At 43.8% G+C, this 26,542-nt stretch overlaps 2 long non-coding RNA genes across 7 annotated transcripts; one reads left to right on the top strand and one right to left on the bottom strand.

Annotated features, from left to right (window-relative positions):
* Nucleotides 1–620: 620 nt before the first annotated feature.
* On the bottom strand, nucleotides 621–26,471 carry LOC116283711 (uncharacterized). Of its 2 annotated transcripts, XR_012059823.1 has the most exons (5): nucleotides 26,333–26,471; nucleotides 24,320–24,422; nucleotides 10,387–10,474; nucleotides 8,796–8,893; nucleotides 621–885 (listed from the first exon to the last, which is right to left on the bottom strand). It is a non-coding gene; the product is annotated as an uncharacterized lncRNA (long non-coding RNA). The 2 variants fall into 2 exon arrangements; XR_004193394.2 differs by lacking the exon at nucleotides 10,387–10,474.
* Nucleotides 2,649–26,319, top strand: LOC116283710 (uncharacterized). 5 transcript variants are annotated; one of them, XR_012059819.1, is made up of 9 exons: nucleotides 2,649–2,803; nucleotides 16,012–16,210; nucleotides 16,864–16,969; nucleotides 17,877–17,984; nucleotides 21,551–21,937; nucleotides 23,888–24,127; nucleotides 24,422–24,477; nucleotides 24,695–24,807; nucleotides 25,108–26,319. It is a non-coding gene; the product is annotated as an uncharacterized lncRNA (long non-coding RNA). The 5 variants fall into 5 exon arrangements; XR_012059821.1 differs by adding an exon at nucleotides 17,505–17,582 and having other exon boundaries at nucleotides 24,695–26,319; XR_012059822.1 differs by adding an exon at nucleotides 17,466–17,582 and having other exon boundaries at nucleotides 24,695–26,319.
* Nucleotides 26,472–26,542: the final 71 nt, after the last annotated feature.

Below are 26,542 nucleotides of genomic sequence, written 5' to 3'. Positions count from 1 at the left end.
ATAAAGGATGACATTTGCTAATAATTCTAAAATGTGCAATACCCTTCAATGTAAATTCTGCACAGCAAATTGACTCTCGAAAAACATTTCAGACTTTTCTTTGGCAGTTGAGGAAAGAGTGTAATTCTGACACGAAGGCTGGTTGATAATTTTCATTTTTGTCGAGGAATGAGATGAAAGAATGAAGACGTATGCTGGAACCTCACTTCAAAGACCATGATATGATTCCTTCATTAGATCAGAGAATCGTTTTTGAATACTGGGAGAATATTTCCTGGATCTGTATCTGTTGGCTACTCACGAGGTAACACTATAGACATCATACACTTTAATGTTTCATTTGCGTTATTATTTTCTCCATCGCTCTTAGTCTGGGGACTTACAAAACCATAGATCAAATCCTGATTTGTAGTATTTTTGGGTTTCCATGGCGTTAACGTTACCATCATGACTAAGCTAAAAATGTAACAACACTGAACACAGAACAGGGGAGAGATGTGTAGTCATCAACCATCATACGGTATTTCTACCAAATGGACACAAGCGATGTAAATGACCTCAAGGGTACAGACAATAGTAAAATGTTGCAAAATAATAAGGAAGTGATATTCCTCGTCAGCTTTGTTTTTGATATGATTTATTTAAGTGTTAAGTTTACAGAATTTAACTTCTAGTAGTGGCCGTGCTTAAAAACTGGCTTGCAGAATTCTGGTGGACTGGATGGTCAGCCCCCATGAGTGAGGACAGGCTGGCTCCAGCCCAGCCCTGCATATTTGTTTTTCTCTTCTTGTGCATTTGGAATTTTTCAACATTCAAAAAGAGTTACTGAGCTAGATGCTGGGGATTCAGTGCTACCATCCCTGTCCTTATGGAGTTTCCCATCTTCTGGAAAAACAAACAAATAGAGCAGTGATTTAGAGCCGTTTTCTAAGTGCATGCTTGTTTTTTTTTTTTTTTTTTTTAGTTACAAGATCAAAAACTTCTGTTTGGCGTTCAAGTGCCTATCCGTCTCACCATTTCCCAGTTACGTTCTAGGTTTGGCTTTTTCTGTCTTTGCTTTCCAGGCTCCCAGCTTAAAAAAAAAAATCTTTCTCTCAAGGAAGAACTTAGGGTAAGACTGTGGCGCTAAGGACCATGAGGTGCTGTCTCCAAGCTGGCCTCTGACGTCTGACTGTAACGGGCCCGGCACCCTCCCCATCTAGAGGAGACGTGATAAACACCTTGCGATTTGTTCGGACTGCAGGAACCCCGCTTCCTATACCCTTAGAACCTATTCCTGAGACTTGCACCCTCTTCCACGGGCAAGTGCAAATTGTGGATCCCAAGCAGAGACCTAAACACATGAATAAAAGTTATAAATTACCCACTTACCCTTTGTTGAGAATAAATGCCCATCACAAGGGGACTAGTTAAAATCAGATATACTATTAATACATTCGTAGGGTAAATGCAAGTTAATAATGAATGTGGAAGCTCTTTAAGTACCAATATACGACAATTTCTGAAATGTGTTGTTTAAGAAAAAGGTGAGACGCAGGGAAGTCTGTAGAGTGCACTCCTCATTTTGTAGATTCCCCTCAAGCCGGAGACTTTCCAAGCCTCGGTGACACCTCTGCTTATGTGAGAGGGTGGAGAGCTTGGAGAGCACTGGTCACGTTGCTCAGGAATGGCTGCTTGTATGTGTGTACATACACTCACATGCACGCACACAGACGCAAGGAGAGAAAACCTCTCCTCACACCTGAGAAGAGGCTGTTCCTCCCAAAGAGTCAGCCGTGAGTTCTCTGTCATCGTTCGTAATAGCTCCTGAAATGACTTGGAGAACTTCAATCACGTGAGGGCTTTCTTTTCAGCTGCTGTTATCTTTTGAACTCCGGGAGCGGGTGGGGGAGCAGGCTACCCCGCAGCCCAGGCTTTTTCTAAAGAGCCTTTGTCTCTCTCTGCCCAGGTATTAAGTTGGTGGCACAACAATTGGAGGTATATTCGGTTCACTTTTCTCACTGCCTCCACCCCCCCACCCCCACCCCCTGCTCCGAGCACCGTCCTGGCTCTGAATGCGGGCCTGTGTTCTCCGGGTCCACCGTCCTCAGCCCTGCGCAGGGGACTAGGAGAGAATGGGCCACAGGAATGCACCCAGAACAGAGCCAAATTGTTCAAAGCCGCATGAAGAAGAAAGAAAAAAAGGATGGGGGGGTGGGATTGGGGGGGCGTTGGGAGAAGAAGAAAAGCTTTTCTTGTCGGCTCCATTTCTGCGGAGATATTTGGAGGATAATGCAGCAATTTGGAGGGGAGGGGCACGAGGGGAGCAAGAGACCAGAGAGCCGAGTTTTATCGGCACCGTGGCCCGTACGGGAAGGTGACATTTGAGAGAACAATTGTGAGGTTGTTTGCTGCTATGAATGGAGCTTCAGAAAAGCTGTCTTTGGATTGCTGCTAATAGTCATCTTCATCATTCCTGCACACACACTCTCTCTCTCTCTCAGTTCCCTTATGAAATAAGGGCACACGGGTAATAAACAAAGCACTATAAAAGATCAGATCGAGGTATTCTGTGGGCTCATTCAAACTACACACCACCGTTGGAGCTTTCAGCCTCGGGAGCAGGTTCCAGACTGAGGCGGAATTAGGCGGGACCCCCTGCACCCTCTCTCCACCCCGGCTGAATTGATCGGGGCCATGTCCTTGGTCAGCTAACCCGCCCCCGACCACCGAGGAAAACATGGCAGGATAGATTCCCCTTGGATTCTGCTCATTTGGATTTTGGAGTTTGCCCTGACTTTGTCAATCCTCAGGCCAGATCCAGGTGAGTAGCTACCTGGGTTAAAAAAGCCGTTTGTCAGTCGAATCTGACTTTTTCCTCCCCCACAGCTGCTTTGACAGATGATCCAGTCGTGACTCTTCTTTTCTCCTCCTTTTGCCACGGTGTAGGCACTGCTGGCGACAGCCGTCTCCCAGCTGAGGCCTGCCTGGCTGCCTGCCGCAGGAGGAACAGGCCAGACTGCCAGGGAATTGCGTTCATGTGTGCGGATGAGCTGGGTGGGCTCGCTGGATCTGGGGGGATAATCAGCCATGAGTGTTTGGAGAGAGGTAGAAATGATTCTTCTCCTGACAAGCGAGCTTTCTTCTTGCCTTGAGTCCTGGCCGAGCCTCTTCCGCCTGCCTTCACCTCCTCCGTAATTCTCCTTGGCTTTCAATTTGCAAGATTCACCATCAGTGAACAAGGGAATTCTTGGCCCTGTCTGGTTTCAAAGACAAGTAGCTTGGGCATCGGGGAACAGCAGGCATCAGCCCCGGATCTGGTTTCCTCCCACGAGCTGGTACCCAGTGTGTGCCCTTGTCTACAAAGTTCATCCACATGCAGGTGCTGGTGAGCTGGGCTCCGACAGGCTGGACCTCTGGGTTGACAAGTAACTAAAGATGAATGAGGGGACCCCATGGTTTTGGGGGGGGGTCTCTGTGCCTCATCAGAGCCTAGCCATTCTTTGCTATTTGTTCTCCTTTTCCTGGATCACAACCACCACTGCTGGGAATATAATCTAGGAATGAAACACGATGAAATTGTATCAGTTTTGCAGAGAGAAGTCTAAGGCTTGGATGGGTTTGTGCCTGTGCTTGTGCGTGGACAGGCACAACTGAGCGTGCTGTGCACACTTCAAAGGTTCGCTTTACAAAGCCTCAAAAACGCCTGTCTTGCTTACAGACAGTGTAATAATATCAGGCGTCTAGTTCCAGGCATCGTAAGGAGGAAATTGTTCTGGCAGCTGTGTATTTGCATCTGTCTTGTCATTAGCGAATAATACTTCAGTGTATAGTGCTTCAGCGTATACATTCTGTATGATTAGTCTCTCTTCTGTTTATGCATTTAGCCTCAGGACTTTAGGTGCTTTCCGAATAATCCGTTTATTATTAATTACTTTTAACTTCCATTTTGCGAGTAGACTGAGAAATGGATTCATCAGGGATTCCAGTTGTATCCCAGTTGTTACAAAAGAAGGCTTTCTGGAATTTAACTAAAACTTCGACTTCACAGATGGGCAAGACTCTGTGTGTGTGTATGTGTGTGTGTGTGTGAGAGAGAGAGAGACAGAGACAGATGACAGAGAGAACACACACTATGAGCGTCATATACAAACAGTGCTATATTGCTTGTTCTGTTCAGGTGTGTGTATGTGAGTATAAAATTACTGTGCTGGAGAATAGAGTCATTGTGCCTTGGTAATTCGGATGCAGGCTTTAGATCCTTCAGCAGAGGCGCCTGTGACAGACTGATGCATGAGAAATGAGGCTGGATGCTGCAAAGACACGGTAGTAATTCGTACGAACGGGGTTATATCTAATACTTCGTAGATGTATTTCACAGACATGTGCAAAGTTTACCACCCTTAGGTCTTCTCAACAATGAACCACAGATGCTTGAAAGCTTTCCCAATTTGCCATCGCATAGAAAATGTCCTCTTTATTTGTTCAGCATTGATGCTTTCTTTCCCAGGCTTGTGTTTTTCAAGCAGCACTGATTTCTCTGGAAATATCAGGATGTTTCATATGGCTGCTCCAAGAGAAAGCTGACCGACACAGCAGGGAATCAGTAACTGTCTGAAGAATAAAGGAACGATTGAATAATAGTTCCTGAACTGTAGGTAACGGCCACCCCTGTATTTATTTATGCACGCATGTACTCTCTGGAGTAGAATATTTACAGAGTTATTGGACTAGCAGTCTGGACTCAATTGGCAAATTCTTTTAATGTCTCATTTAGTTCATCAGTAACTTAAATTCAGTTCATCGGCTGATCGCTTTGGAACTAGGTAAATATATCGCCCATCTTTCCATCCTCCAAGTTTCCTTCTTTGTACATCACCCAACGTCATCTCTATTTAATCAACATATATTGGGCAGGTTAATATTAAGGCCTCACTTTCTTTGAGACTACGATTTGAAATATGTCTGCAGTGTAAGTACGTGTTTACTAAGCTGTGGAACAATTTAATTTCTTCTCGAATACATACCCATAATTTCTGATGGGAGCCTAGAATGGCCAGGAGAGTGGCAGCACAGAAGTCAACAATTATTATTCAGATAAGGTGAAGAGAGGGGGGGAAAGACATCATTGTGGAGAGGTCTACATGAAGCACAATCTGCAGCAGTATTCCAATAAGCACTTTGCCCAAATGACACTGGGTGAAGCAGTTACCAAAGGCGTCTGGCCCCAGACATCTCCCTCATACAGACTTATGGGGGTATGGGGACCCAGGGCTCAGACACATGCATTATTCACTGTATTTTTTTTTCCTCTGCTTCTTAGACTTGTGGGTAAGGGCGACATTAAGCACTGGCCCAGCCACCTTCTGAAAAACCTTGCAAAATGCAGAACACAAAACACATAGTCTTGTGTTTGGGGCTCTGAGAGGCTCTGAGGTGACCCGGTGCTTGGGAAGATCCAAGAGCAGATTGGCTTGTGGCCGTTACTGTTGGCTAATAACTGCGCTAATCTTTCTGAGGGGAGTTTCGTGTGCATGCACAATCCCCTCTCCCTCAACCCCCAAGTCGGAGAGCAACAGAGGAATTGTGTTTCTGCACTATTCCACGAGATAGGTCAGGGGACAGGGTGGATAAGGTCTGCGATGGATGACCCACTGGGCATTAGCCCTGAGCCATTGTGAATGAACCCGAGGTCTGGGCGATATGGCATTGGCCGAATTATAGGGAGACATCAACAGCTAAGTCATTTGAACAGCAGCTGTTTCAAAGTTGGCAGATCCAGTGCCCTTTGAGGGTGTGTGTGTGTGTGTGTGTGTGTGTGTGTGTGTGTGTGTGTGTGTATGTAAGGGAGTTGATGGATGTGTATATCCTTAATGTTAAGACAATCTACAAGGTTATCTGTGAGGGGGACACGACCTCTAATGTGGAAAGTGTTATTTAAATGTCCAGTCGTGACGAGGATGCTCCTTATAATTTGGAAAGTGCTTAGTAAATACTTATGCCTAGAAGTTCAGAACCAGAAGCCAAAGATTTATAAGATCCAAAGGGCAGGTAAACCTCCCCAGGACGTCCATCACAGTGTGTGCTGATTTCCTGTACTCTCCCCAAAATGGGGCACAATTATCATGTCAAACATCCTGAGCTCACCATTTTGTTTTTCATGAATTTCCATGGACCAGCGGTTCAAATGCCAGGCATCGTGACAGCAGGGTCCATGCCGAAGGCGCAGCTGGGATAAGCGCTGAGGATTTTACTTTTCCTCTGCCTCTCTGCCCTGGGAGTCTGCAGTGTCCACATCAGGGCTAAGGCTCCTCTCTCTCCATCTGCTCCCTGTTAAGCGGCTGCTGGGTTTAGTAACAAGAAGGCCGGCGTGGCTGATGGACTGAGCGTGCCGTTGAGTGTAATTTGGCAGGGGTTGCACGCTGGCATCGGAGGGCAGGGAAAACGAGAGGAGGTGAGGGTGCTCCACAGGGCGGGTGGCAGGGCTGGCCAAGCTAGCTGCCCCTGGTGGCAGCCAATGCCCTTGGGAGGCTCTGATCTGAATGAGACAGAGAGCCAAGCAGAGACAGCTTCTCGCGCTCAGACCCCGGGAGTTCCCCAGCCTGCGTTTTCCAGCTCCCCGCGTACATTTCCAAATTAAAAAAAAAAGTGTGGAAAAGTACAGTAAAAGTGACAGCGCCTTCCCAGTTTCCGACAGTTCTGTTTTGACTTTGCAATCAGCCAAACTGAAGCCCCCGCGGAGGAGCTGGTGTAATTTGTCACCTTGAGTTGTTAACCGTTTCCCTGCCTCTCTTGGTGGGTGTCCTTCTGGCTCCTGGCCCCCAGCGGGCTCAACGACCTGCTAATCCTGTGTCCTTTCTCTCAGGCTTGTGGCTCTGCCTGAAGGGCCTGGTTTCTCTTCCTGGAGTCCAGTCTGAAGTCACCTCACTGTCACCACTCTTGTTGGTTTTGGCCAAGAAGTGGCTGAAACAGAAGGGTGATGGGTCAGGGAGGGAAGGAAATGTCTCCAGAATCAGTTCTCTGATGGTTCAGACTGTTCCTTAGAGGTCCAACCGTTTAATCCATTTTTCTTGGTTAAGGGCCAAACGCGGAGGAAGGCTCATCTCAGAACTGGGATAGCTGAATACACGTATGTATACGCATGACTGGGATGTGCTGTGCACCGGAGACAGACACACTGTAACTGACAGTACTTCAATTAAAATAAAATAAAAAAAAAAGAACTGGGATAATCTACAGGGAAACAGATGGAGAGCTAATCTTCTCTCTCCATTTTCCAGCATCTCTTTGGTACCACATACCTTTATTTTGTCACTTCGGTACTCAGAATTTTCTTGGTAATAATACCAGACCTTCAGGCCATTACTGAATGCTTCCTTTCTCCTCCATATTCCCATATTCCCAATACCACTGTCCTCAAAGCCTTGTATTTTTGGGCCATCCAACTTATTTATAGGAGAAATTAATCCAAATTAATTCTTTGGGGGCTTCTAGTTTAAAGGGTTACTCAAAAAAGTGAATCTCAAAACTTACATCTTTTAGAAACAACTTGGATTTAAATTTTTTTTTTAATTTAAATTTTATTTTTTTAAATGGTGGTAAATTTGCATGATTCATAATTCAAAATATAAAAATGCATAACAGTGGAAGCTTCTCCTCCAATAATTCAGGTCTTTCTTTGGAGGCAACACAAATTATTAGTTTATGGTCTATTCTTCCAAAGATGTTTCATGAACATGTGAGCCATCATATAATCTCTACTCCCTTCTATTTTTAATGCGTTTTATTTTAGAAAGGTTTTAAATTTAAAGTTGCAAAGCTGTTGCAGACTTCCTATATATGCCATCACTCGGTTCCCCCTTTTGTCAACATCTTGTACTTCTACATAAGCTGTTATGTTTGTCACAGCTAAGGAACCAACATTGGTATATTATCAATAACTAAATTCTATAATTTATCAGATTTTACTAGTTTCATCCCAATGTCCCAGCTCTGGTCCAGGATCTCATCCCTGATACCACCTTGTCATGTTTCCTCAGCTTCCTCTGGTCTGTGGCAGTTTCTCAGACATACCTTCTTTTGATGACCTTGACAGTTTTGAAGAATGCTCCTCAATTTGCATTTGGCTAATATTTTGTAGAATGTTCCTCAGTTTGAGTTTGGCTGTTATTTTTCTCATGGTCTGCCAGGGTTATGGAGTTTGTGCAGGATGACCTGAGAGATGAAATGCCCTTCTCATCACTGTATCAAAGGTACCCGGTATCCATGGACTTACCAGTGATGGTGTGAACCTGCTCACTTGGCTGAAGTGGTGTCTGCTAGGCCTCCACACTGTAAAGTCACTCCTTCTCCCTTCTACACCGTAATTCTTTGGGATAATGGCACTAAGTTCAACCCACACGCAATGGGTAGGGAGTTATGTTTTACCCTCTTGAAGTTCCTTTAATTTCTAACAATTTGGCAGCATCCTCTCCAGGCTTTCCTGTGTCTCACCATTTTTTAAAACAACGTATTTCAGAGATTGTACTACATTGGTACTTAAAGAGCTTACACATTCATTATTAACTTGCATTTATCCTACGAATGTATTAATAGTATATCTGATTTTAACTAGTCCCCTTGTGATGGGCATTTAGGTTGCTTCAATATTTGGGGCTTAATAAACAATGCAGGAATAAATAACCTGGTTCGTGTTCAAGTATACCTGTGGGACAAATTCCTGACAGTCGAATTGCTACTGAAAGAGAGCGTGATTTGTAATTTCTCAAGCTACTGACTAGTTGCCTTCAAAAGACAGGGAACTGATTTATACTCACCTAGTAATGTATAATCAAAGTGATTCAGTGGATGGAATTTCCAGTTGGTGGAGGAAATGTTTTTAAATTGTGGACCATTCAATGTTTTGGCCAATCTCCTTAAATCACAGCACAACAGGAAATAAAAAAGTATAAGGAATCCAATTATTTAGTTGCAACTTGGTTTGTGACTTAATTTAAGGCATCTACATGCCGAAGACTTCGACCTGGTTCCTTAACTAGGCTCCCCTTCATGCTAGTTTTCTGGCATGCTCTTGAAACCTTCTTATCTTTGCATAGAATGTTCTTTATTCTTTCAAGTTTCTCCCCTTCTTCCCCAACTCTCCATGTACCCATTGAAAGCTCACATCTTGGTTAGGGTCATGTGGCTCATTCTCTGTCGTTTTAGCACAAATGAACTCCATTTGCCTATATTATTTGCACCCACGTGTTGCTATGCTCAGCCTCCCAAGTCACTGCTATGCTGAAGAATGGTTTTACCCTCCAGGTGTATGGGGAATAAATACTCTGGGGTAGGGGACTGTACCTCCTAATTATTGCATCACTCCCCAAAGGCTTCAGAAGCCAATGAGAAGTGAGTTCATACTGTTGGTAGAATTACTGATGGATCCTCTTCTTCATCTGCTTCATCATCTGGTAGAGGAAAGACGTGGGAGGAAACCATTGCTGGAAGGATATCTGCCTACCCCTGGATTCCTGGTGCCCATACTCTCCCCTCAGAATAACACGAGAGGGACAAATATTTTCTTTGTGGCTAAGTGATAATTTCTCGGGGGCGGTGAGAAGTAGCTCTAAAGGTCACTAGGGAGATCTAAAATTATCTGGAAATGTTGCAAATCACCAAAGACCAACTCTGGGCTCCAAAAGACCTCACGGATTGGGGGGACCATGGCTTCTCTGATGTGTTGGCCCTGGGATGCTGTGAATTTATTGACTGCCCACTGGGAAGGCTCCCCACTCAGCCTTACACCAGGCTCCTCTTGGTGCCAATCCAAGTTGAAGCAGAACATTCTGCTCTCGTGTTGGTTTTCTTTTGTCTGAGTCTCTAAAACCTAGCCTCCATAAGATCAGAACACTGAGAAGGCTGGAGTCCCTACACTTTGGAACAATCCTTTTAATTTGTCTACAAGAGAAACACCCCTCCCCCCACTGCCCTTCTTCTTCTTTAACCCCCTTACCCATTTCCATTGACATGGTTTCTGTGCCATTTGGTTCTCATCCATTCAACCTACTTAAATTATGAGATTTTCAAATTGGAAGGTATCTTGGAACCCCAAGGAAAAGACCCTCAGAAAGACAAAGTCTCTCTGATGGTCACAGAGCTGGTGGAAGAAGCTCAGGGGTCAGCGTAGACAGGTCTCTAACAGCCTCGAGCTGGTTTCTTTCTCTCACACCCCCTTATTCAGCAAGTGTCCCATAACAATAACAGTAATAATAGTGATAACCATGGCTGACATTTACTGAGTACTTTCCATGAGCCTAAATGCTTTCCCTATGTTGTTTCCTTACAACAGCTCTCTAAGGCAGGCAATTATCATTTTTGCCATTTATCAGATGATAAAATCGAGGAAACAGTGGTTAAGGTACTTGCCTAAGATCGCATGGCTCCTAACAGGTGAAGACAGGACAGTCAGACTGCAGAGCGTGCACGCTTATCACAGTTCTTACGCCTTGGCGTACTGCATTTCATGGCAAAGTAATGTATGGAACACGCAACATTAGGTTTTGCAGAGGGGATCTGGCCGAAACAGTCTCTGCCCTTGAGGATCTTCATTCTGCTCAAGGGCCAAGACGTGGCAATTGGGGTGCTGATAAACACAGAACACCCAGTTACATCTGAATTCCACACGAACATTAAGTTTTGTTTGTTTGTTTTTATCTAAATTATGTCTCAAACATTGCATGAGATGTGTTTATACTAAAAATCATTTGTTTATCTAAAACAAATTTAACTGGATGTTCAATTTCCAATAAAAATGATTTTTTCAAAAATATAAGTATATCCAAATATTTGCAGGGGACATACTTATCCTAAAAATGTATTTGCGGTGGATCTGAAATTCAAATTTAACCAGGCATCCTGCATTTTTATTTGCTAAATCTGGCAACTTCACATGTAGAGCGCTTGGAAAACATTATGCTGGTGCAGTACATACCATACGCTCTTCCTTAGCCTCACCCCTGATTATCTTCCCTCCTTCTTTCTGCTTTCTTGACATCTCTTCCTGTTGAGCCCCCCTCCCCACTGCGTGCATTCCATCCAGAATACATAGCCTTGTGACAAGCAGTGAGCTCTAGAGCTATGTCTCTCCCAGGGTGTCCAACAGTCTGTATGGAGACCTTTTTCTTTCTTCCTGGGTGCTCAGCTCTGGGGAGTGTCCTGAAACTCCTGAAGCCTCCACTCTCCTCCACGAACACTCTTCCTCTTGACTCTCCCTGGTTGCTCTGTCCAACCCTCCACCCCACCCAGACTGGGGTGCACTGGTTTGCATCAATCGGGCCACTCTGTGTTCATTAATACTCACTGAAGTCATGGGGTGGGGGGTGGGGGCAAAAGGGACCGAGGCAGCAAAGGCTACTTCTTTGTCCTCTGTCTGAGATAGGCTTTCACGGGGATCGGGGTGAGCTGTTGGGGTGGGGTGGGCGGGTGCTCTGAGCACACTAGCTAACAGTCACCGCCTGTGTACTCTCCGGGATGGGGGCGTTCCACTGGCTATTTTAAGGCCAGACTGGTGAATGTTGGGTTCCCCTTCGTTTACCTAGGCTCTCAATATTTTCCCTGGCACACTCTGAGGTGGTCACAGAATGTGGGAAACCAGGCAAGGGAAAAAATTAATGCTGTGTGATGACGCCCCTGGTCGCGGCTGCTAAGTTCCATGGAAAAGACAGGGGTTGGGAGAGTGGGGGGCTTACTATCTGTGTCTATGGGTGTCTCCCAAAGCTTTTAGCTGTATTGGCACCCACTCAACTCTAGAGATGGTGGAAAAAGAAAATTGGCTGCAAACTCAGTCCGAGGACCGCCTGGCAGCCCCAACTCCACCCACTCCCGTGGAGTGCCTTTGCCCGCAGTGAATGCCCCTTTATCGTCAGCGAGCGATACTGACTTTTCAAAAATACTGTGTAGGCCTTGTGCCCCAGATGCCTGTGGCATGCAGGCTCTGCTTTCTTTCAAGGGTGTTGGCTTAAAAACCCACCCAGAAACCTGAGAAAAATTTCTCCACTTGGCATCTCAGGAGGCTGACACCAACTGCCTTCTGCTTCTTAGCCTACTGGCCACAAGCTACCTACTGGATGGCTACTGTAAGGGAAGCAAGCAACTTCAGTCCGGGGGATGATGCAGTGGGCAAATCACAGCTGTTTAATAAGCCCTCCAGGGAGCATGCCCTGCCCCATCACTCAGACTCACAAGGCAAAGTTGTAGCTCATCACCTTCCACGAGCTGTAGATGGGCTTTGCAAGAATGCTCCCTGTTGTCCTTCTGCAGGCGTGGCCCTCCTGGTTAGCACTGTTTCATCAGAGCCAACAGTGGAAACTGAGACTGAGTGTAGGTCTGAATTGGGTATATGGTTGGGTGTTAGTCTTTCTCCGGGGTCAAGCATTTGTAAATGCTTACCGCACACCAGGGACTGCACCGGTCATACTGCATGCATTTTATCATTCAGCCATTACAGCAACACCGTGTGTTAGGGATCACTGGACCTGCTTTACAGTCGCCAGGTTATGTGCTAGCTTGACTGCAACCACCAGACGAGGTCAGCCTGGAATGCCTCCTGTGCTGTATCTTTCTTTACACTAAATCTCACTAATAGAAGAACTTTTCTCTCGAGTCCTTGTCCACCTAATGACAGCTTTGTTTCACTCTTTCTGGAAAACTTGATCATACCTGAAATTGAGAGGTCCACCAGAAGATATTTTTCAGAGTCATTCATCACATATTTGTAACTGAGTTCTGTTGAGATATGGGTGATGTAGTCTTACTGCTGTTTATTCAGAGTAACGCACACCCCACCCTACAGCTGTGGTCTTTCTGTCATAGCTGGATGCGTTCTGGTGACACGGAGGACCACATGTGTCTTCAACTGGTCAGAAGACAGACTGTTAAATGTGGTCCCCACCTGACTCACACTGGACTTTAAGATGTCACAAGTAGATCACTTGAGACTAGTTTAGAGTGTGTCCAGAGATCCATGAAACAACGCTTCATAGGAACTTTTATTCCTGTAATGTCCAGCATACAAGATCTATGTGTTGCTTTCCAACTTCCCAGTTAGACGTGAGTGCCCAGAAGTGCTCGAAGTCCTTGGTATTTGACTAAGTCTAGGCAAAAAGCCGTAATTCCAGGTTCTATTGATGACTAGGTCCCCATCATGGTCCCAGTTCCCATTGTTTCTTCTGTCAGCCAGCACACACTGCCCTCAGTTGATGCTGTCACTTCTAACTGGGACTACTGGCTTGTCTTCATTCCGAAAGTCCCAATAGCATCTCTAAGTGAAAATATCCACAGGCTACATTCATCAATACAAGGTCTGATGTTTTTAAAATTGAAGTAGTCAGTTACAATGTGTCAACTTCTGGTGCACAAGATAATGTCCCAGTCATGCATATATATACATATATTCATTTCCATATTCTTTTTCATTAAAGATTATTACAAGACATTGAATAGAGTTCCCTGTGCTATACAGAAGAAATTTGTTTCTTATCTATTTTTATATAGTGATTAACATTTGCAAATCTCTAACTCCCAAATTTATCCCTTTCCACCAGTAACCGTAAGAATGTTTACTATGTCTATGAGTCTGTTTTTGTTTTGTCAATGAGTTTGTTAGTGTCCTCTTTTTTCATTCCTTTTTTTTTTTGTAGATTCCACATATGAATGATTTATGGTATTTTCATTTCTCTTTCTGGCTTACTTGACTTAGAATGACAATCTCCAGGTCCATCCATGTTGCTGCAATGGCATTATTTTATTCTTTTTTATCGCTGAGTAGTATTCCATTGTGTAAATATACCACAACTTCTTTATCCAGTCATCTGTCTATGGACATTTAGGTTGCTTCCATGTCTTGGCTATTGTATATAGTGCTGCTATGAACATCTGGGTATGTGTATCTTTTTGAATTAGAGTTTCCTCTGGATACATGCCCAGGAATGGGATTGCTAGATCATAGGGTAAGTCTCTGTTTTAGTTTTTTGAGGACTCTCCACACTGTCTTCCATAACGGTTGCATCAAATTCAAGGTATGATTTTTAATTAAGCTCTTGACAACTCAGAAGACCACAACCTCCTCAGAAAAGGCAGACCTTCCCCTTGCCTGGAAGACAGGTGTTAATGAAGCACAAATATCTAGAAAAAATATACTCCAGTTCTATGTCCTGAAGACATCAATCCAGCCCCGTGGAAAGTAGGAAGAGATGACAGTATTTACAGAGAAAGTCTCGATCCTGGTATCTTAGTCCCCAGACTTGCCCATCATTCTTCATCAGACGGTTTTCCCTCCCTCTATGAACATGGAATCTACCCTTATACATACTCTGGGGACAAGTTGGCTGTTATTTACTTTAACTGCTTATCTTTTCTCCAAATTATTTTGCCTACGCTCTTTGTATTATGCTGTAAATGACATTCATCCCGTAACGTTTCTAACGTAACTACTACAGGCAAATCTCTATGCTTGGGGCTTTGAAGGACATGGATGAAGTCAAGTGTCAACAAGGGAGACTCGATGACCATGCCCAGAACTAGCCACCAATTACAAGGCGACAAGCAGACTGTACAAACCTGATACTGATAAGGTGTCTTAATGTGTGCTTTTGCCAAAATATGCAGATCAACTAAAGCTCAAAGAAATTAATTTAAAAACGCAATCACTCATTCACTCTTAGGTTCATTCAGCATATATTCTTTGAAGGTCTTAAATGTCCAAACCTTTGAGTTAAAACACACAAGAGGAAAACAGAACGGAAAACAGAGAGGTTTCCTGCCCTCGAGAAAATTGTAATTAGCCCATTAGGAGAAATGAGAAGTAGCTCCTGCTTATATTTTTATTGCAAACTGTAAGTATGGAGTCTGTTATTTACTAGGAAATATGTGATTTGTGAAATGCAAATTCAGACAGACATCACTTTTTCCTAGCCATCCTTAGATTAAAAAATTAAGAGTAAGAGGGAAGAAAGTTTGACTCTAAAGTGAATTTTTTTTAAAGCATTTCTTTATGTTGACAAGATATGTCTAATGTGCAGCAAGGGTGACTGTCATGGGGTGGAATTCATCAGGGAAACTCTCATAGGTAGTTTGAATGCAAGACAGCTTTTGAAGAACTTGAGTCACAGAGAGACAGGCCTCTAGGAAGGTGTAGGGGGGGACCTCCAGGTTTGAGCAGAGTATACAAGGGGTGTAAGGAAGTTGGCATAGTGGTGGGTGCTGGGAGTGGGGACAGAAAAACACTCAACACGCCAGGAAGAGTCAGGCTTTGTGGCAAAGAAGGGATAGTGGTAGAGCATATGCTTAGCATGCACAAGGTCCTGGGTTCAATTCCCAGTACCTCCAGTAAAATAAATAAGTAAGAAGAAGAAGAAAGGATAAATGTGGGCTCTAAGTGCTTGCTAGGCTGACACTGATTTTTTTTTATTATTAAAACAAAATTTTGTTTCGGTCTATCAGGTTTCAAGGCTGCGATCTTGCCTTTGCAAGTGCATGGTGCAAGCTTTCAAAAGGGGAGCAGGAAAAGCCACCAGATGCACAGGGCCCAACATGGAGAGCTCATTTCCACATTTTGAAACAAAAGAAAAAATATTTTAGCTCAGAAAGTAAAATGTGCATGCATTCGAAGATAAAACCGAGAGGTGTGGAGGAATTTTGTATTTTCAGCTGGCCACTCCCAGATCCCCAGAACTCTTTTCAGTTTTCTCTGCTAGTAGCAATTATTTGGTTAAAGACTTTGAGGAATACGGCACTGTATTCAGTCACCAACTCCATCTGCACACTGAACACAAGACATGCCATGAAAAACATTAGTACCTTCAAAACATCCTGGTATCAAAACAGCTAAAGCAAACACTGTTAGAATATGCATGAACAATTTGGGCAAAAAAACTCCAAAAAACAAAAACCCCGTACTTGTAAACCCAAATAAGCACAAAACCACTAAAAATAGCAGAGGGACTAAGTCTTGTGGAAGAGTCCTTCTGAACATCTCTTTCCTTTCTTTCTCAGGTAGCAGTACTCTTGAAAATCTCCACAAGTGGATTCAAGAGTCAACCAAACCAGGAGTGCCTACAGCTTGAAAATTTATGCCAGTGGAGGAATTTGTAGCATCTCATGAACTGTGAGCCTGTGAAAGGTACCCAATTCCTAGAGCTGAACCGAATGGCAGCCCTTTGTCCTTCCATGAAAGGAGACATCATAGGAGATAGTAGGTTTCCTATTGGATTGCTATCAAATGAATGACCTTGCCTTTTTTTTCCTTTCTAGCTCTTTCTATTGAAAGGATGCAGAAATGCAGCACTATTTTAACAATTCAGTGAGAGAAAGGAACTGTCATCATAGCAGGGTGATGTTGCTGTTAGTAATAACTTTAATGATAATAAAAATAACACCTAATATTTATAGAACAATGACTATCTGCTAAGCCCTAGAAGAGTGGTTCTCAACCAGGGGTGAATTTGCTCCCCTGGGGACATTTGTAAATATTTGGAGATATTTGTGATTGTGATAGTGGTTGGGGCGGGGGGGCGGGGGGTTGACATGTGGCTGATGGGGGGGCTACTGGGATTAAGTGGGTAGAAGCTAGGATACAGGTAAACATCCTACAGTACGTAGGACAGGCCTCCACAATAAAAATTTATCCCACTTGAAATGTCAATAGTGTTTAAAGCTGATCAGCCTTGCTGCAGAATGAGGCTTTAACACGCATACCTAACCTTCAAAATAACCCTATGAGATACATACAATTATTGTCCTCACTTTCTTAAATGAGAACATTTAAGCTTAATGTAACTAAAAAATTCTAACAAATTGTTTTGACCTTTAACTCTTTTAAGATTTCCTTCTCTTTCTTTTTTTTAGGGCAAACCCAGAGCTTTATTTATCTGGTTTTTTTTTTAACCAATCACATTGCCTATATTAAGATTTAAACACCACTTACTGAGTTCTGATGCCATGGGAGGCACAGGTAAGTATTAAATATTATTAAGTATTAATAAATGTTAAGATATTTCTAGAGCAAAAGTGGATGAGATCATTTTGATGGTTAATAGTCACTGCTTTTTTTTTAATCTCTGTCTTATTTATTACCAAAAAGGCTAAAAATTAGAGACATGTTATCCTACAGAAAGTTTGTGCCAGCTTACCTTCCCATGAATCATGCTTATGTCTCATAGAGAATGAGAAATAGATTTTTCTTGAGGTCGATTTGACTCTATAGTAATTGCAGAAAATTTAGATTTCTTCAGTCGCTGGGAATTGGCTCTCTCAAATGTCAGCTGAGGCTGATCCAACCCCCATCCCATTCTGAGATGAGACTGGCTAACAGCTGGTGGCTGGGGCAGGGGAAGAAGATATTATATAATGTCTACAAAAGTAATGAAAAGTTGCCTTAACTGCTAAGATAAGCAACCAGTAAGATAAAGAATAAGAATCTACTGTGATTTAAAATTTTGTTTCCTAAGCATAGTATCCAGACTTTCCCTCGCATCCTCTGTTTTTAGTCCTGATCTCTGACAGTGGCGTGGCACGTGCTGTTGAGGAAATAGAGGTCCCAATGCCAGGAGACTCAGACAAGAGAGGCAATCTCTCACCACAACCTTATAAAGAATTAGATCACTGAATTCCAACATTGTTGGGCCCTCTGGAAGACAACTTTGTTTTTTCTTGTTTTCCTTCTTGATAAATGCCAAATTCCTTGTCAAAATATTTATGACTAAAGTTGGGAAAATCAGACATCTTCCTTCAAATCATTTCTCTGCATCTGGCTTGAGGGTTCTGACCACTTCTCTTTCCTCTGCTTTTTTCTTTCCTCTTCTCCATTATTTTTCAACTTTTTCAAAGTTCTCTTTCCAATTTTTTCTCTCTCCTTGCAGTATTTCTCATTGACCATGTGAAATGTGAAGCAAGAGAAGGGAGGAGAATTGCCTAAACAATTAGACTGACTATCCAATGGGAAGGTTGGTGTGTCTGGGTCAAGAAAGGCAAGTATCTCTTTACTGCGGTTAGAAGGCACCAACTTTGAAGTCTTTTGAAAATGAATGATGCCCCCCACCCCCAAAGTCTATGAAACATAAGCTGGGCACAGTAGGTTATAAATCTGAATAATATTTTTCCCTCTCACAAGTTTCAAAAACTTTCAGCCCTAACCAGCTGTCAGCTTCCTACCACTGGTGCTTATTTAAATATTATTGTTATTTAAATTAACTGAACTCAGTGAAGCTCAAAATACAAGTTAATTTAACAAACATTTGTTAAACATGTATTATGGGGCAAGATGAGTATGATGTAACCAACTCTTGCCCTGGAGGAATTCAACATTTTGTTGGGTAAGATAAGTTAATATATATCCAATTGTAATTATATGTATTAGTTATCCATCGCTGCATAACAAATTACCCACCAAATTTAGTGGCTTAAGCTAATACCACATCTATCACTGCAGAGTTTCTGTAAGTCAGGAACATGGGCATGACTTCTCTGGGTCCTCTGCTTTAAGTTTTCTGGCACAACTGCTATCAGAGTGTTGGTCTAGAGTCTGTGGTCTTATCTGAAACCTCAACTAGAGAAAGATTCTCTTCTTAGCTCATCCATGTGGTCATTGGAAGGACTCAGTTCCTTGATGGTTGTTGGACTGAGGCTCTCAGTTTCTTACCAGCTGTTGGCTGAAGGCCAGCCTCAGTTCCATATGAGCCTTTCCAACATGGCAGATTGCCATCGAAGTGTGCAAGCTGAGAAGGCAATAGGGAGTCTGCTGACAAAAGCAGATGGTTTATACCATCTTGTATAAACCACTTTTGGAAGTGACACCTCATCACTTTTGTGCATTCAATTCATTAAAAATGAGTCATTAGGTCCAGGCCGCTCTCAAGAAGAGAGGATGACACATAGGCTCGACTACCAGGAAGGGGGATCACTGGGAGCCAAGTCAGAAGCTGCCAACCTCATAAAGGCTAAGGGATTGTTAAAAAGAGAGGCTCAAAGAAGCCGTGATTCTGTCAAAACAGGGAGTGGTATAAGAAATCTTATCTTTAAAAAGAGGTATTTTCTGGCCAGTCTGATACTGGACTGCTCTAGAAAGTTTCTAGCATCTACCTAGTGGTTTGTGGGATAATCCCAGGCTTACAGAACAGCGACTGCAGCTTTGGTAGCTAACAGCTGAGACAGTATGTCCCCAAACATGAAGAAACATAGGCCCTCAACAGTGTCCCACAAGTCACATTTACTTGTTCTATTCAGTATCTGTCTCAAGGAAATTTTTTGCAGAGCACTGGTCATTTAGCTGCTTATTCACTCATTTTATGCATCAGATAATGCTAGCTAGTGAAACTCAAAGATAAATTACTTCTGAGGAACTAGATAATGAAACTCAAAAATGAACGAGATTTACCTTTGAGGGTCTCTCCTCGGTCTAGACTAGGGGTCAGCGAACTATGTCCTGGGTGTTGTCTGTCCTTTCCCTCCTCTGTTTTTGTGTGGCTCATGAGATAAGGGTGGTCTTTTCTACATTTTTTAATGTTTGAAAAAGCAAAGGAGGAGACTATTTTGTGATGCACAAAAATGATACAGAATACAAATTGCAGTGCTTTATAAAGTTTTATTAGAACACAGCCATGGCCATTGATTTACATTTGTCTATGGCTGGTTCTACTGCAACTGCAATGTTGAGTAGATGCTACAGAGAACGTACAGCCCACAGAGCCTAAAATATTTACTATCTGGACCTCTCAGAGAAAATTTGCCCACTCCTGGTCTAGTGGAAGAGTGACATGCAAACAAGTAATCACCACATTGTGATATGTGACCTACTAGACTCGCAGACAAGGGTAACGGGGAGCACAGAGGTGGGACTTCTGTTCATTACTATTTCTGGGTTGGTCAGCGAAGGCTTTGTGGAGGTCCCCTTGAGGGTAAGTAGGGGTTTCCCTGGAATGGGAGGTGTTAAAGAAAAGTTATTCACGGCACTTGTTAAAGATGGTAAGGAAGACTTCACTCAAGAGAGACTACTACTATGATGAGGTTTTGTAGTAGGAGCGAGAGATTGGGCTCAAGTCCAAACACAATAAGGATTGATGGAGATTTATAGCCCAGCAGCAAGGTGGGGTCGGTTGGTGGAAAATTACTAAGATGAAACAGCAAGAATAGCGGGATTCGGGCTAAACCAACTTGACAGGATTTTTGCTGAAGGCTGGTCAGGGTGATAAGATATCCAGGGTGCAAGAGGAGAAATTTGATCAGATATGAAGGGTGGGGGATTTCTGCAAAACAGATTCAGCAATATTCTTGCTAAACCTAGACTGAATAATCCAGGGACAGGGCCTAGTCAGAAAGAGGGCTTAGGACTTAAGCACGGTCAAAGAAGAGAGTCTTTGCATCCTTGTCAGTGGAGAAAAGAGAGAAAGGACAACCTTTCAAGGGTCCGTAAATTGGTGACCATGGACTCCTTAGAGGGCTCAGGTGCTCCCTGAAATTGTTTGCCAAAACCTGTGTTTATATGCATATGTGCATTTTTTTCCCTCCTAGGGAGAGGGTCTATGTCTTCCAATGGGTTCTTAACAGTTTAAGAATCACTGTTGTGAGCAGATATGGCAGCCTGTGCAAAGCCACAGATGTGTGAAAGAGAATAATACACTTACAGGAGTCAACAGCAAGAATACAACCTAGGTTTCTACGGAGTGTGGATGGAAATGAGGCTAAATGAATGTCACCCACTGTCAGAGGGATCCCCCAGGACCTGGATGGAAAAGAGGCCTGAGGCTGACTCAGTACAGTTTTAAAGGTCTAACTAGGACAAGGACGTTGAACACAACTCAGTGAAACAGACTTGGTCTTGGCTCTCAAGGGACCACTCCATCAAAAGCAGCTGACGGATAGGCAAGAAAACCCCAGCCACCCTACAGAGAGGCTGTGAGTTCCCAGCTCACTGTGTTAAAACGGGAAGAGTCGGCTAGATATACAAGTCTTTAACCAATGCTTGATCAAATCTCGTCCTCTATCCCCCTCCAAACCAGAGCAACATTGACTAAATCTGCCTCTGGCCCTGAGAATGCCTGGCCAAACAGCAAGAGGCCAGCACAAGACCCAGCTTCCTCTTCAAGAGCTGAGTCTTTATACTTGGTGGTACCGTGGGCACACAGAACTCCCCAGGACTGGGAGGGAGAGTTTCTAGGGCCGAGGGGGATGGATGAAGGCTCTGGACCTGAGGTGTGTAGGGAGGAGGTAATGGTTTTCACTGAATTCCTTTTTATATTTTATTTAGATTAAGTTCTGCTCAGCAGGGTGATTTCTTAATTAGAGCCGCCCAGCCAGGCAGACCTCCAGCTCAGACCCCTGTGCTGCCTTCTAAGGTTTCATGGGCGACCTTGTCCTGCCTTATTTCCTGAGTTCTAATATTTGAATAGTATGCAGTGGATTTCAATGGGAGGAAAAGACATGTAATTTAATCATCTTTATTAGATTTTACCCACGGATGGGGAGAGGGGAAGGAAAGAGGAGAGACGTATGTCCTCTCTTTAACTTCTTTTTTCTTTTTTCTCTACCTTTCTTCCAGTGGTCAAAGAAGAAGGAGACTCAATGATCTTTTCTTTTTCCTTCATTTTTCAAACAAAGAAGCTAAATGAGAACCTAAGTCCCCCAAAAGAATTGTGTTCATTGCAGGACTTTTCAAGACTTGGTGGAGAGATTTATATAAACAAATTACTCAGTGCCTCCTTGGTAACCTTGATCCTGAGAGTGAAAGTGATGATCCTACAGCTTTCATGTCCTCTCCTTCCTTATAGAAGTTGCAGACTGCTCAGCAAGACCCCACAAAATGGAGGAAAGTTAAAGACAGAAATGGTCTACTGTGTATTCTCTTACTGCCATAAACTGGCGTCATTTTGGCCACTATCCAGCAGAGAAAAACCAGCCTATGGAAACAGAGAAAGAAGATCAGAAGGTGATGGAAGGAAGGGAGGTTTGTCATGTTGCTGTCCTTAGGATGGGGATAGGAAAACTGAGCAGGAATTAACAAGAGCAAAGAGTCAGCAGGAACTCTTTTAAAGGAAATAAATCCACTGGAGTTTTCCAAGAAAGAGAGATGGAATTCAGCATGGCACATCGAAAAGAAAAAGAAAGAATTGTGTCTACAACTCCCCTAGTTGTCCCGCTAAATGCAAAGACACACGTGCCCATCTTGTTTTTTTCGATTCCCACATCGATGGGCACATTTGCTGAGGGTTTGTGTTCTTTCGTTTATATTCTATTACCCACAACTTCAACCGCCTGTGTGCGCACACGCATGTCCATACATACACACACAGAAACGCACACATACACCCTGCAGTTTATAATCCTCCCTCATGCCCCTATCCTGTTGATCTTTCTTCACTTAAAAATTATCGGCAAAGAATTTATTCATTTGGGAGAATTCCAGGCACTACATTTAGGTTCAGTTCCAATGAAATGGGATCCAGACTTTTCAAACCACGCTGTTTTGCAGATAAAACACAAAGGTAGAACCTCATTATCTGGAGACACAATCCTTTCTTTTTCCTCCTGCCTTTTGTTTCTAAGCAATTTTAAGCTTGTTTGGAGAGTCTCATAACAGGGGCAGAACATTTCTCACCACATCTATTTCAGGAGGGTTTTTAGTTAAGAATAATGAATTTATCTCCAAACAGATAGATGTTTTACCAAAGCTAGGAAAAAGACACTTTTACTAATATCCCCTATAGGCTGATCTTAATCCTCTTGTTGTTCAAAATGCTTGGTCTACGAGACTTACTTATGTGCCAAATGTCTTTATTAAATCATTATATTAACACAGAAAGAAAAAATCCTATTACCATGTGTTTCTATGTGTGATCAAAAGTTATCCACAGTCCTGCTAATAGCCTATTTATTCCAAAATTTAAAAAACATAAAATTCCAGGAGGGCCCATTGTTTGGCCAAGTTTTTCAAACTTCACTGTAATATGGCTGGAGGGGTCACCAGGTCCTAGCCAGGAAAAGGCCTAAGTTTTATCAAGGCAGTAGCTCCCGACAACAACAACAAAAAACTGTAAAAAATAGACCTCCCATTCACCCATACAGATAAATTCTTGGCAACACTGTACCATGATTTGATCCATAGAGACACAATGAGTCTCTGATACCCGCTTTAATTTAAAAAACCCAAGTGGCAAACTCAAAGACAAATTGCACTAGTGAATTCCAGGGTTGGGGGGGTTGAGAAATTGAGTTTCAAAAATCAAGAGATGCAAAATTTGGTGGGCTTGTATACTGGATTTTGAAAGTGGACCAAAAAAAGAAAAAGATTTTTGAATGCAAAATTAATACACATTCATTGTAGGGGGAAAAAAAAATCACTCAGAACCCTACCACTGAAAAAGCACATTTGTTATGGATTTCTAGACTTGGTTTCTGCCTTCAGGTAGAAGTGAGCTTTAAGGACTAAGGGTTAGTGTATAGTCTAGAATCGCAGGGCCTTACGGGCATTAACGGAACCTGAAAGGAAAAGATCAAATGCAGAAGGTCCAAGGACTGTGGCCTGTTGGGGGGAACTGGACAGCTTAGGTGGGCCACGTTGAGGATGTCAGCAGGAGGCTCCAGGTAAAGCAGTAGATACAGTGGGACCCTGCATGACTGGAGATCTCAGGTAGCAACAAGATGTAGTAATAGAGGTGCGATGGATGTGGCTGACGTGAGAGAGAGAAATGGGAGCATTGCAAAGAGCTTGGCCCTGGAGACATACTTAAAGTCCTTTGGTCTTTCAACGGTGATTAACCCAAATTACCTTTCTTGCTTATTGCAGATGCCTTAGGATCTCGTATTATTACTACCTGTCACGTTAAAAATAAACGTTTGGGACGCAAGGGTGATTTTTCTCTTTTCTTTTTAATTGCAGTTGTGATGTACTCGTGGCCTGGCATTCAATGAGGTCTGGCTTATATTAGGCCCCGGCTGAGAGACGCATGCTAATTTAGTGACTTCAATTATGCCTGCCTCTAACTGTGGTCTCTCTATGTGGGACATGCCCTTTGAGTTGATTTTCTCCAACAGAAGTAGTGGTTATGCTGGGCCATCTATGTTTTTTCCCCAGGCCCGTTACGACACATACTCGCGAGACAACTGGCCAGGATTAGAGGTATGATCTGTGACCCTGAAATAGACTGAAATTAATTGGCCACAAGGGGTTTGATTCCACAAAAATAAGCATCGGAAGCATGTATTCTTAATGAAAGACCCCAACTGCCACAGGTGTGTACCTGCCTCCCAGCCATAATAATTCTTCCAATAAAAGCAGCAGAAGGGAAGAAACAATTTTTTTTCTACCTACCAGTGCTTTTGCTTGGGGTGTGTCTCTCACCAGCCACAGGCTGCAGGTAGAGGTGTGCACGTCAGCTGAGAAGCGAGAATGATCACCAGCGTTTGCTTTCAGTCTGCAGGGATTGGCAAAGAGGAAACAAGCCATATTACCAAATGCTGGCAAAACTGGTGAGTGGGGGGAGTCAGAGAGTGGGTGGGTCCCCGGAGGGGGTGTCCCCCAGCGCTGTATTCAAAAACTGCAGAAATCCCAAGTTTAAAGTTTATATTGTTTGACTCCAAGGCAAGATAGAGAGACTGTATATTAAAAAACAAATTCTAAATTAGTTTTAAAATGCACATCAAGAAGCCCCTTCCCCCAGCACACCTGGATATTATTTATAAACAGAAAGAAGAATAAGCTACCTGCTCTCTTTAAAACCACCCTGACCCCTCATACTTCGAGAATCACAAATGATTCCAGGAAAGCAGTTGCTCGAGTCTGTGCGTTTGGAGATGAGGGTAAGGTAGAGTGAAGCATGGAAGGCTCACTGTTAACAGAGCTCCATCTCGGGCTTCCTGAGATGGGGCACTCGGCTGTGAAGCCACAGGAGGCTGGAGGGGTAGAGATTGGGGGCAGGAAGAGGAGGAAGTGAGCAAGGGGGCGATGCCTGGGAGGGCTGCGGGAGAGTAACCAATCCCTTCGCGGGGGCAGGTGGAAGCCTCCGGGGTCATTATCGGGCAAACCGTGCAGGCCAGGGGGGAATGAGATTTCCGGAAGTCTCCCGCTCTCCCTCCTGCCTGCTTCCCTCCTTCTCCTAGTGGTTGATTGCAAGGAGCAGCGGAAGGAAGGATGTATCAAACCCAAAGAAGAAAGGACCCCTGCCATTCGCCCCCGGTGACATCGACTCTGAAGGCAGCAATATTGCGACAGCGGCTGTTACAGAATAACAGCAACCAGAGCAGGAGGCAAATCCGATGCGAAAGGGCTGCCTGTTTTCTTTAGCACTGAGAGCCTGGCGTAGGCACAGGTTCCGTATCAAAGGGAAAAGGATCAAGTCTGTGCAACCTCACCTCAGGACCTGGACTGGGAGGGATGGAGGAGGTGGCGGCGGGAAGGGGGCAGTCCAAGCCCCAAAGATTTCCAACACCAGCTGAGTTTTTAAAGCTCATTTCTGTGGCTCTTCCTCCACGCAAACATGCAAATCAAAATACAGTCCGGCTCCGTCTGCTACAGTTGGTACAGGGGAGGGCTGAACGACTGGGAGAGGCTGGCGATCTCCAGCAGGGTTATCTTCTAGGTCTTGAAACGTAACTTTTGTTTTATTCGGTTAGCTTTCCACCTGCATAGACTTCCCGTAAGGGAGAGGTGGGTCTTAACCAGCATTAACATGAGTTTCACTCCCTGAACACAGAAGGTAAAGGCTTGGGAGAAAATTCCAGGAGTCAGCATTAAAGCTTTTCTCTGGATAAAGGAGAAGCCTCCAAATTTGCACGTCATCATCGGACGGTTGGTAACACCAGAGACTGCTTGCTTTTTGTTTCTAGCCCCTTCGTTTACCAGAGCCAACCTTGTAAGGCAGACAATGAATTTTCAGGTGGAACGAGAGAAACTCTGCCAGGGGGGACCTTATTTGCTCTCAATTCCTCAGGATGGAAAGAGATCCCTTTGTGGTAGGAACTCCTACCCATATCTGCACGTTCTTGAGGTTTGCCTGGGAAAGGAGGGTGACAGAAGGTGTTGGAATTACTCATTTCTGATATCTGTTCTATTCCTTAATGATCATATTTCCCCAGCCCCCAGATCGCACTGAGAGGAAATACAGCTTTTTATCTGTTGTCCTAGCACCTCCGTATTTTCCCGGGTTTTTCCGGTTCCCATAAAGCTGTTACTACTGTTGCTTTCCCTCTTTCTTATATTTCCTGCAATAAGGGTTAGGAGCTTTTAAGAGCTGGTGCCCCCAGAAAGGTGTACAGAAAAAAACAAAGGAATCTTTAGTTTGCTCTTTTTGGGAGTGATTCAATGCTAGATAGCCTTGTTACCTACCCTTCTGAGTCAGGCCGTTAACAAGCGTCCTCCTGCCCGGTGTCCTTGGAGCCAGAAGCAAAGGAAAGCTTTAGTCTCTGTTGTAAGGATGGAGAGATGGAAGCTCACGCTCTTACGCTCAGGGTCTCTGGACAGGCTCAGCGGGGTAGGGCTGCTTTATAAGGTTCCTGACCCTGGAGAGAGGGATGCAAATCTCGACAGAAGAGGCGG

This window comes from Vicugna pacos, chromosome 16, assembly GCF_048564905.1.
Source record: "Vicugna pacos chromosome 16, VicPac4, whole genome shotgun sequence".
NCBI classification, from domain to species: domain Eukaryota; kingdom Metazoa; phylum Chordata; class Mammalia; order Artiodactyla; family Camelidae; genus Vicugna; species Vicugna pacos.
Note: the sequence above shows the minus strand (reverse complement) of the source record. Positions and strands in the feature narration are given on the sequence as shown.